This window comes from Helicoverpa zea, chromosome 31 (assembly GCF_022581195.2).
Source record: "Helicoverpa zea isolate HzStark_Cry1AcR chromosome 31, ilHelZeax1.1, whole genome shotgun sequence".
Classification (NCBI taxonomy): domain Eukaryota; kingdom Metazoa; phylum Arthropoda; class Insecta; order Lepidoptera; family Noctuidae; genus Helicoverpa; species Helicoverpa zea.
Genome location: NC_061482.1, coordinates 1,745,814 through 1,758,296, shown reverse-complemented (window position 1 = coordinate 1,758,296; position 12,483 = coordinate 1,745,814). Strand labels below are relative to the sequence as shown.

At 39.8% G+C, this 12,483-nt stretch overlaps 2 protein-coding genes across 5 annotated transcripts in view; both read right to left on the bottom strand.

Moving 5' to 3' along the window:
- The window catches only part of LOC124645345 (neurocalcin homolog), a 102,351-nt gene that overhangs the window by 38,814 nt on the left and 51,054 nt on the right, over positions 1–12,483 (bottom strand). The window lies entirely within an intron of this gene.
- The window catches only part of LOC124645346 (neuronal calcium sensor 2), a 93,958-nt gene that overhangs the window by 30,641 nt on the left and 50,834 nt on the right, over positions 1–12,483 (bottom strand). The window contains exon 1 of one of the 2 annotated variants that reach the window (XM_047185155.1): positions 11,562–11,882. The exons of the other annotated variant lie outside the window; for it this stretch is intronic. The gene's annotated coding sequence lies outside the window, so the exon portion shown is untranslated. Of the gene's footprint in view, positions 1–11,561; positions 11,883–12,483 lie in introns of those variants that run through there. 2 annotated transcript variants of the gene reach the window in all.

Genomic DNA, 12,483 nt, shown 5'->3' with positions numbered 1-12,483 from the left:
CTCGTAAGTGCAAGAGATAACTTTTCAGGATAAGGATTGGTATTCGATATTTTTTACGATTATCTTCCAAGAAATGCAATAAAAAAATATTGAGAAAAAATGCATTTCCGAGGTTTTCATTCTAAGACGACGATATGAAAGACCTATTCTGTTATTCTATAAAGCCCTCAGACAAAAAGATGAAAAAATATGATAAAGTCCGCGTCCCGTCGGCTTTGAAACATTATAATGTATGCAGCCCAACGTAAAACGAATCGATATTCAAATGAATTTCAATAAAATTTCGGCAAAAATTGTAAAGTGAATTGAATTATGAAACTGTGGAATTAATTTAGCGTTTGTCTGTCGCGGTGTCACAACTGTTCTCTACGGAGCCGTTCGGAAACAGCCGGCGTTGTTTTTGTTAGTTTTTTGCAGATACAAAACGCTCCGAGTCAAAATGTCGATTTTGAACGACATTTCCAGGGTACCTGGTTATGTCAAGTCTACTGGAAGTCAACTGAGCAGAAATTGCAATGAATATTGCTTGAATGGAACTTCACTAGCAGTGCAATCGGAATATGCAAAATCGTTCGTCTATACTAGCATTGACAAAGTTAGCCTGCAGCCCCTATAGGTGCCTCTTGATGCGAATATTGAAAGCATCAAAGGAACACATCGTCAAAAGCCAAACACTTGTGAACGGTTTGACCAGTTTTTGAACTCAAGGTATCGTGAAATTGGGACTTTAAGAACAATATTGCATTCTGTCATTTTAAAATGGATTTATTCTGTGGAATCTTTCTACCGAACTGCACAATCTGTCGCGATGGCTTCACGGTCGTGGATAAAGTCCAGTATTCTGGTCTTACGAGGTAGGTACGAAACCTATTTATGGCTTATTTTTATAACACGGCAAAACTGGTGCGTCGTAAATCTGGAATTTCCTCTCAAACTTTATCACCTGATTCACGTCCAAATTGTGTAGGTAGAAGCTGAAAAGATACCAATAGGATAGACACTGGTATTAAAATAAAAGAATTGCTACAGTCGGAAAGCAAATAAAAGAAAAAGTTGGAATTGCCACTGTCTTATATAAGGTTATGTGATTGGATGTTAATAATTGTGTTTCCACCAGGGCTGCACCTATAAACATCTTTTTCCAATGGGTATCATCCTACTTCAATTATATTTTGTTTAAAAAATAGCAACCCTGGTCTATCAATACAAATCCCAAAGCAATATAATGTACTCTCAGGAGTCTATACGAAATAAAACATCCAACTAGAAATTACAACAAAACACTAGAGTCAAGTAATAAAGTATCTTGTTGTTGTAGAAATTGAAATTATTTTAACTCCAAGAGAGGCTTGACTATACTTTAAAAGGCAGGATTATACTCTTCATTTACATAAGAGGCTTAGTAAAATGGGAATAACGGTCGATCTTAGGCGGAGGCTTACATCATTATATTCTTAGGTATCTTTATATTCTTAGTTTTATAACCTATTAAGGATACTGCATGTAAGAATTGCCGTAAATATCATCAGGGTATAGCAAGCATTTATTACACCTTCATATTACAGCAAATCTAATTAGCGAATAAAGAAAGCTTTCATTTGCAAACGCACGAACGTAAGCCAATGAAATAAGGAAAAGTTGTCACGAATGAATAACGATGCTTGCTCGCCGGAGCAATGCATGTTCATCACTCATTGAAAAATTGCGGTTTCCTGCAAGAGAATATATTTCACTCATAATAGGAGCAGCTTTTACACTCATTACGGCCCTAGGGGGTAATATTGTGTGAACCCATAACATTTTTCTTGAGCTCTAAGCCCTGCGCAGTAAAAAGATCTTAAGAAGACACTACATTTTAGTGCCGCCTGGAGGCACGTTCCACGAATACAGCAATATACTCGTACTTGTGGCTATACAACAGATCCACGAATTCATCGACTAAGCTCGGCGATGTTGTCTTTTTTCGTCGACATCCTTTAGACTCCTATAAAGTATATTGTCAGAGATGTCGGACACTGATATGAGAAATGAAAACGATTTGTGTAAGTGCAATGCCAGCAGACGAACGATACAGGGATAGGGAGGGAGGTTCGCTACACCCCAGACATGTAATACCATTTACGACAACGAATAAATGGCTGTACTTATTTTCGAGATACAATGCACATATCAACTAAATCAAAGGATAAAGGTAAAGTTACGGTGTTGCCGTGCTTGTGTCTATAATTAAACTCGTATATTGTTAGAAGTTGTGCGTAGGCGGACAACACTTTGTTCAATCTATTAATACCTGATGTAGATAGATAGTGGTATGGTGGACTGATGAATGAAGAAAATGAGTGGAGCGGTGTGCTCCATCATAAAGCGGTGAACGAGGGCCTTGTAAGAAATGTATGTGAGGATGAGGTCAGATTAGCAGTGAATGGAATGAAAAATGGAAAAGCGATAGGGCCAGATGGAATACCAGTGGAAGTGTGGAAATTATTAAAGATGGATGGATGGAAATGGCTGGCTTTATTCTTCAATAAGTTGTTGCAAGAGGAAACTATACCAGACGAGTGGTGCAATAGTTTCCTGGTGCCCATTTTTAAGAACAAGGGTGATGTGTTGAATTGCAACAACTATAGAGGAATAAAGCTAATGTCACATAGTATGAAAGTGTGGGAGAAAGTTATTGAAAGGAGGCTGAGAGAAGAGAGTGATATCGCACGAAATCAATTCGGTTTTATGCCTGGTCGGAGTACAACGGACGCTATATTCTGTATTCGCCAATTGTGCGAAAAGTACAGGGGTGCACACAAAAACTTGCATATGGTGTTCGTCGACCTCGAGAAGGCATATGACCGGGTGCCTCGTGAGGTTTTGTGGTGGGCCCTTGAGGAGAAAGGTATACCAGGGAAGTATGTGCAGTTGATCCGAGCGATGTACGGCAGATGCCGTACAGAAGTCCGGTCCGCAGCGGGCACTACCACCAGCTTCAGTGTAGGTGTTGGCTTACATCAGGGGTCGGCCCTCAGCCCGTATCTCTTCCTGCTTGTAATGGACGCGCTTACGGCAGATATACGGGAGGAGGCACCCTGGTGTATGCTTTTCGCCGATGACATTGTTCTGGTGGGGGAGAGTGGGCCAGAGGTCCAGAGTAGACTGGAGGCATGGCGGCTGAGACTGGAGACAGTGGGTTTAAAGGTGAGCAGGAGTAAAACCGAATACCTTCATTGTGATTTTGGCGGTATTTCGGGACCCATGACCATAACCCTAGCCGGCATGCCCCTACCAGTTTGCTCCGACTTCCGGTACCTTGGTTCACTCGTCCAAAGTGACGGTGAGGTGAACAGGGACGTTACGCATCGGATCAATACTGGATGGATGAAGTGGCGACAGGTAACTAGCGCTATTTGTGACCCGCGGATGCCCCTCAAACTGAAGGGCAAAATTTACAAATCCGTCATTAGACCTGTCGTCCTGTATGGATCGGAGTGTTGGGCATTGAAAAAGAGGGACGAGAAGAGAGTGCATGTAACAGAAATGAGAATGCTGAGATGGATGTGTGGTGTTACAAGAATGGATAAAGTGAGGAATGATTACATTAGAGGAAGTCTGAAAGTAGCGCCAGTTACAGAAAAGATGAGAAGTAGAAGATTGTCGTGGTATGGACATGTAATGAGGAGGGATGATACGCATGCAACAAAGTGTGTGCTAAGTATGAATGTAGATGGATGGAGAGGAAGAGGAAGACCTAAGAAAAGATGGATGGATTGCCTGAAAGATGATATGAATAGGAAGGGAGTGAGTGTCAGTATGACGAGTGACAGGGGAAAATGGAAGAAAATGACATATTGCGCCGACCCCAAGTAATATTTGGGAACAGGGCAGGAGAAAGAAGTAGATAGATAGTGGTAAACAATATTGACTGAAATAAATGGAGACAGAAACAGGAATATAAGTTTTAAGAGATTTAGTCAACATAAAAGGTTGATAGTAAATCCGGAAAATGGTTCTCGTATTATAAGCATAGGGACTAATGGACTGAGAGTAAAAAGAGTGGTCTACATTGCAGAGAGGAATAAAGACTATATTGTGAAAGCTTAGGTATCTTGTGGTACACGTGGAAAGTCTTACTAAAACACTTTAGTATAATTGCATGAAAGCGTAGAGTCATGCACGAGTGCTCGATTCGGCGGAGTTTCCATCAATTCAGGATAAAGTCCTTGCGACGTCTGTTCGTCGTGCTTTTCTTGTTGCCAAGTCTACCGCATTTCGTGTGCCGGCACGCTTGACTGTCACAGAGGCAAACCACGGCTATATAACCGTATCTAGTTTCAAAGGCGTTCTTGTTACAAGTCCAATACAATATCAGGTGAAGCTGGCCTTTGGTCACGACAGCGACAAAGCATACCTGGCATTAGACACGACAATTAATTTACTTGGTATATTGTTGCCTTTCAATCAAAGCGCACTGATTGCATTGCGCGTACATATAGATTAGGTCCTATTTGCTAAATTGAATTTTGGTTATTACTAGCATGGTATGGAATAACTAATTAACAATAGCTAATTATGCTAATTATTACATAGATGTCCTGTACAGCGTGTGTTTGTTTGATCATGTACAAGGTATTATTAGCATGCAGTAGGTATTCACTGGTCATTCCTTTGAACGTAGTTGAATGAATTGCGGCAGGTCACGAAAACAATATGCCAACAGAAATCCCCTTAAACTGGATAGGGCGATTTATAAATCAATGGCTTTGCTTGCTCTGCCTTACAGGATCAGAACAATGTTGAGCCACAAAAGGGATGATGAAAGGCAATTTCAGGTAGCCGAGATGGGAACGTTACGAGGATTTTGTACGGAGGGTGTAATTTATTCATAATTTTCAAACTTCGAACTGTAGGATATATATTTTTTGTCTGTTTCAGGATCATAGTTTGGTTAATGACACATTTTATTTTTAAGTAAATAATTACTTTCAGAGATAAATTAAATCTTGACCAAAAATTGACGAATCTAAAATGCGCTTATAACGAAACAATACATAGGTACATCGCTAATTGAGTCTGTCGAAACACAATTTACTTTTGAGATAGGACCCGGATTGTAAAAAATAATAAAATTGCTCGCGTAACCGTATGTTCGGGCTAGCTACATTCGATTGCCGCGAGCTATAAAAATACAACAAACAAACTATATAAACCCGATGCTCAATTTTCACGGAGAAAAATGCATAAAAATGGTTTTTTTTTCTTCTATTTTTCGCACAAATGAAGGCTGTCAAACTACGGTATTGTTCTGGGCACTGTACGTTAGATAGTTCGGTTAATAATGTACGTTTTATGTGGTCGTTATATCGGACAGTAAAAGTTTCGTATTATGTAGGTACTTTATTCATGAATGGGTATTTGGTAGCGCAATTCAGGAGTTATAACCAGCAATCAGATTTCAGACATCAATTTGATTGAATTTGCACAACAGTTAACTTCACATAATCATGGAAAACTATAGAAGAGTTTATGTTAAAACATTCGATATATCCATACAAACAAGTACCTAGCCACCTACTTACATGCGTCGGAAAAGTATGAAGCAATCCCGTGTACATAACAGAATCGTTCAATAAATAAAGATATTGTTTAGAAAGCACTTTTATTGATGTCTATCTCGGAACATATCAAGAATTTCGGATAACGGAATGTATGTTGTATTGAAAAATATTTGCTCACTTCATACAATATTATGACTGCTTATCTTTGAAAGAATAACATATTTATTTAGCTCAACATTGGTGCAGTGACTGTCATAATTGTTTAAGTGATTAGTTTCTGTAACACCAGCCGTGAGTAATCAGTACTAGACCATGGTACGTTAAACATTCTAATTCAGCTAAGTAAGGTATTACGTGGCTCAGATATTCGGGCAGCTGTGCAGCAAAACACCCCGCTGATGGATTATCCTGACCACTTAGACGTACGTGCCAGTTAACTTACTAGACGAGCCGGAAATAACGCGTCTGATAGTGGACACACGACACATGTATGTATTACCGGCTAGATCTTAGATATTGTATGACCCATGGAGAACAAAATGACTAGCGGAGGTGCTATAACGGAAAATCGCCTGAGAAAGTAGCGTGCTGAAATGCCGGAGGACGAGGAATGCTACTGTTTTCGCCTTTATACGCCTTCGTTAGACCCGATCATTTTTTGTAATAACAAAAATCGTTGACAGATGTATCATAGTACCCGAACACCTCGTTAGTTCACTCGTTATTGATCGTGATGGCAGTACCCACCGTACAATATTGACCTAGAAGAAGCCTGACCCATCTGCATGTCCGCTCCGCTCATCTTTCCTTACTCCGTAGTATTACTTACCAGTGACGAACCATAACGTCATCGTCATAAGGACTGTTACGTGACATCTAACTAGGTACATTAAGTGGGAAGTATCGTTTGTAATGTAATTAATATGCATTAAGTTGTGCAAGGACGTCATTGATCATATTATCTTGATGTCGTAGTTCGGTTTCGTACTTGAGGAAAGTTGCATAGATAATTATTGTAATTATCCGAATGATGGATTGACTGCGGTATTGTATTGCAAATATGACTTTGTAAAACTATGCAATTATTATGAAAAGTTTTAACTATGACTTATGAAATATCCTCATTTTATTTGGCTGTTGTACCAATTTTTTTGTGCAAAGTCAAAGTTGGCTCCTATGTAAAGTCACACTGGTTGCACGGCTAAAAAAGTTGGTCTCATGGAGAATAAGCCCGCAAACAAATCCATGGTGCAACATAAGAAGCTTACATTGGAACGTGATAATACTAATTAATAGCAGTATCAAATCAAGCTCTGTATCTAGTTTACATTCAATTATCGTGAGTGCTTCAGAACAAAGGCTCGATTTCAGCAATCAAACTAATCCGCGTTGGTTCCAACTAAGCTTGGTTTCATGTTTGAGTTTGTACAGACCATTGTGAGCTGTGGCTTTGAAAAAAATCCTGTTTACTTCCTGTAGTACGTTTGATTTTTCCGAAACTGTCAATGTTTACAGGTTGCCAATTAACAATCCTTTTGACGTAACGTCGCCAAAAAGGAAACAATTCTGTTTTTGTTTAGTAAAAAACTTTGTTGCAAAAAAATCTGGCACGTGTGGTGATATTGGTTTCAAAGAGTTTTATGGATTGGAATAGTGTTCTATGCCGTTCTTTTGCAATCAACTGTTTTACCGTCAACATATGTTTGAAACTGTGTATAGAGTCAAAAAATTTGTCCTCGTTACATCTAGAACAACATTCTTCAAGTCTTTCCGCGTTGGTTCCAACTAAGCTTGGTTTCATGTTTGAGTTTGTACAGACCATTGTGAACGGTAGCTTTGAAAAAACCCCTGCTTACTTCCTGTACGTTTGATTTTTCCGAAACTGTCAATGTTTACAGGTTGCCAATTAACAATCCTTTTGACGTAACGTCGCCAAAAAGGAAACAATTCTGTTTTTGTTTAGTAAAAAACTTTGTTGCAAAAAAATCTGGCACGTGTGGTGATATTGGTTTCAAAGAGTTTTATGGATTGGAATAGTGTTCTATGCCGTTTTTTTGCAATCAACTGTTTTACCGTCAACATTTTTGTTTGAAACTGTGGATAGAGTCCAAAATTCGCCCTTGTTACATCTAGAACAACATTCTTCAAGTCTTTCCGCGTTGGTTCCAACTAAGCTTGGTTTCATGTTTGAGTTTGTACAGACCATTGTGAACTGTGGCTTTGAAAAAAATCCTGTTTACTTCCTGTAGTACGTTTGATTTTTCCGAAACTGTCAATGTTTACAGGTTGCCAATTAACAATCCTTTTGACGTAACGTCGCCAAAAAGGAAACAATTCTGTTTTTGTTTAGTAAAAAACTTTATTGTAAAAAAATCTGGCACGTGTGGTGATATTGGTTTCAAAGAGTTTTATGGATTGGAAGTGTTCTATCCCCATTTTTTTTGCAATCAACTGTTTTAACGTCAACATTTTTGTTTGAAACTGTGGATAGAGTCCAAAATTCGTCCTTGTTACATCTAGAACGTATAAAGACATTCTTTAAGTCATTCTATTTTGTATGCAAACTGAATAACAAAACTTCGTTGCAACAGTGAACGAAATACATTAGGCTGATAAGGTGACTATCATACGGACGACCGCGTGCCTTTGCTAACCTCTACAGAATTTATTGGCCAATCAATTGTATACTAGTGGAACTCCACGGTTTTACCCACGTCTTAAGTCCCACTTCACGGGAAACACTGCCTTCTGGAAGATTCGATCTATCCTCATACTAAAATTGCTTTGATAGAAATAATTACTTCTTATTTCTTTGTTAACAGTTAAACGACTCTACCACGGAGGAGAGAAAGATAGCAGAGATGCCATAAGGTAGGTCAGGCTCCTTCTTGTAGGTCAAGCATGGTGTGGTCAGTTATTAGAACTAACGAGGTGTTAGGGTTCCTTGTCAAATCAAAGTCAGTCTGCCAAATCTGTCGAAGATTGGTTATGATTGATTGGTGATTTCATTTTGAAAATAGTGGGTGTGAAAGGGCGGAGCTAGTAACCATCCTAGTCCCCGAACACCCGCAGCACAGCGCTTTATTTTCTTAAAGGTTTTTGCATTATGACATCTCTGCTAGTCATTTTGTTCTCCATGGATTGTAGAGATTGGTAAATAACTTGGTGTAATGTATAGGTTGGTAGGTGGTAGATTCCTTCGAATGGGGCCCAAGCCGTTCGTGAGGATACAGAAAGTACTTAGTTGAATAAAGTCAACGGTTCTTACTGATATAGTATACTCAGGTTTTAAATACGAATTCAAAACTATTTCCCAAATACCTATTCCTGAAAATACTCTTGGTATAGGTAAAACGAATAGACAGGTAAATTGCGATTGCAATATTAATTGAAATTGCAGTTTAAATCCAACATCGAAAGAAGCAAACAGCCAGATAAATATTGGAGTAAATAAACTAAATTGAATCTGGACCAAAAGAACGGTCAGTTAAAAAGATCAAAAACGAGATCTCTTTCCACGCGGTTAGGTGCAGTTGGCAGCATTTATTTCAGTTCCAACTAAAATACGCCAGCTCCGAGAGGGGAATAACGATGGTCTTTTAGGTACCTACTTTTAGTTAGAAATTTTGCAATCACAGTTTAAATCACTAATTTTGTCATGTTGGTTGCGTAAATATGTTAAAAGTTTGTGTTAGGGAGTGTTGGCATTAGATTTGTTTGTTTGAATTCTAATGTTCACACGTTTTATTTAAGACTGTATTTGAATTAGTTGAACTTAGTAGAAGACTTTTAAGTAGAACTGCCTCTTTAGGCCATATAGTACTTAGGCACTTGTATAGTAATACCTATAAGTGGCTGTACCGCGAGAATGCGAATAACTTGTGAATTTAGGCGAGACCAAACCGAACCTGTTTCTTCTTAGTTATCAGACTGACACCATTAATTTGTCGGTAATTTATCAATCTATGCTACACGATTTTATCATCATTTAAGCGTTGTATCGGAGAAATGCCCTCAATGAGAGTGTTACTCAGTCTTACCTGAGATTACAACGATCAATAGAAACGACAAGTATCAAATACTGCCAAGAAATGCGAAAATGTTCGGAACAATTTACGATTTTCCCTAATCTTCGGATTTGTTTGACTGGCTCTTTTATTCCATCCCTGTTTATATTTCTGTGTCAGGTAATCGACATGTGTAGCTTAGTAGGTATTTATACAGTGTCCTTTTTATTTCATCATAATGAAAACGTTCTATTTATACAACGGACCGACTATAATTAGATTTATCATCATCAAATGAGTCGGCTATTTCATTTGGTTAAATTTTATTGTATCATAAAGATAACGCTATCTTAAAATGTGTGTAATCCTACGTGTAGATCAGATAGAGCGTTGGAGACTGCGGCGTTTTGTCATTCAGGAGACAAAAATATTTTAGTATCGGTATGGTGTGTGTTGTGAGTTGCACGATAATTCCCCCGCGTGGCATATGGGGAGACACATGTCACGGGGTACGGTTCCCCTATGAATACTCGGCTCAAGCATTAAATTCGGCCGACCGACTGTTTGTTTACAAATTCTGGCACGGACCCCGATTGCATGAGCCGATCTCGTTCCTAACCGGTTTTTTGCCGAGCGATTAGGAGTATGTCTCTATGTGCAGTGTTGAATGTTTCATCATGTTAACATAAATATGCTAGTACTTGATAAGTGTCTGTTGTATACTATGGAGTGATAGAGCGATAAACTTATAAAGATTACATTTTAGGTGCCCGCACCCGAACCGTACCCTTTTAAAAGATATCATCGCATTACCCCGAGGTCTTATTTCCATAGAAATGTTGTACACGCAATATTCTAAGAAGATTTCAGCATAGAAGACTATAAATGCAGTGCACGAGACATTTTTGTCGCCGTTCATGCTGGTTTTTATAGCGTTGATGACGCATGCGCCTCGCTGAACAGATTGCGATGTTACTATAAGGTTAGAAAAACATATATCATAATAGGGTATTCGTTGTAAACTTTTATGAAATTGAAATAACACACGATGTTCCAAGGTACGTTATGGGACGTAGTAACTAGCACGCGTGTTAATTGGTACATCACGGAGAAAATACAATATTTGTATAAGTAGATAGTTATATTTATATGGCGTACCAACAATAGATATGCTATTTACTAGAGACGACTGAACGTATACAGTGCGAACGTAATTTGAAGAATCCGCCACGCTGTAAAGATTTCTTGGATGAAATTGTGTTCATTCTAGTTAATCCGTTTTAGTTCTTTTGCCGTCAGCATCACAATGTCGCTAAACAGCGTCTGCGGGGAAAGAGGCTTGGTGTACTCTTAGAGAGGACTTCAGTATAGGGAGGCCCTCCATTTCACTGGCAGCTACTCAACACGTACGGATTGGCCTTAACAAAAGCTCCTGCTCTAATTTATACTTTAAAATACGCCTTGTATAGAAACTTACTCGGGTAAAACCTCTAGCCACCGATTTTAGTAATTCTATTGTACAGATGTATGACAAATAAACTTGAAAGACATGCGCAGTATGAATGAGAAATATATCACGTGTATAAAGCCCTTTCAAATATTTTTTGAGTGTGTATTTAAGGCAGGTTTGGTAAAATAAGGCATTCTATTTATGCCGGTGTATGGATTGAATGCGGTGTGTACCGTTTGGCTGGATGGAGTGCGTTCAACAAACCGCTCGCTCTGCTGATACATATGTACCGATGATTCCCTGTGGTTTACGATTTTACAATCTAACTTTAGAATATAAACCAGATGGCCGACTAAAACACTCAATAGAAATATTTGAACACACTTTATACACAGATTATTTACGTGGACGACGATGAGAATCACCAAAATTATGAAAGGAAACTAAACAGCGTCTACAAGCCTAACGGACCGAGCATTTAGTTTTCAAACTTTTCAAACATTCGCTCCAATAGCTCGAATAAACTGCAGCAATAAAGTTGAACAGTAAAACTAGACTTACCTAAAGTTTATCAGGTTTGTAGTGTAGGAGATCGCGGAGACAGGCCGGTGCGGGTCGCAGATGCGCTCGCGGATGCGTGTGTCGCGTTATCAATTAGCTCCGGTGAGCATGATCGCGCGGAGGAAATAAATATACAGTGCGCGTAAACAGTGCAGCAAGGCCGGCGCCGACGGCGACCACTGGGCGAATATCCCGAGAGAACGTCGCGTCGTGCACGAGCGGCCACACGAAACGCTCAGATCGATACCGGCGCTGCCGCGCGCTCCCTTTCCAGCTCCCAACTAACCACGGCGGGACCAGCGACCGGCTACACCACGCGAGGCACACGCCCGCCCAGATAACTATTGAGAACAGTCGAACCGGCCACAATCCCGACTGTGACCACGTACAGATACAATGTACGCTATTTTGCACCGCATATCATTTCAAATCATGACGTAGTGGGGACGCAGGAGAATCGTGCTGAGCATGCGCAATGAGAGGTAGGCGCGGCGTCGCGATATCAAGCGACGGAGGCGGTGGAGGCGATGGTGGCGGCGACGGGCGGCGTGGAACAAAGAGAAGCCACGTCACGCCGCTCTACCGGTGCTGGATGCGGGCCCCGGAGCGCACGCAACACCATCGATCATACGCACGCATAGCCTGCGACCTCCACACCACATTGCTCACCAACCTACTTTGCATATCGATTTCCGCTACTTCTTACCCTCACTATAATCACTAAAATCTCTCGAGCCACTAAACAATTATAAGCATTTTACAACAACGACAAAGTTTTAAACTGAGGAAGAGTTCCAACGCCTTCACAGATAGAGCGAGCAAGTCCTTAAACTTTGAAACTTATAGATAAGGAAGATTAACTTCATAACTACTTAATTAATTAAGAAGTCTTGAAGCTCGCGACACAAAAATAAATCGCAGT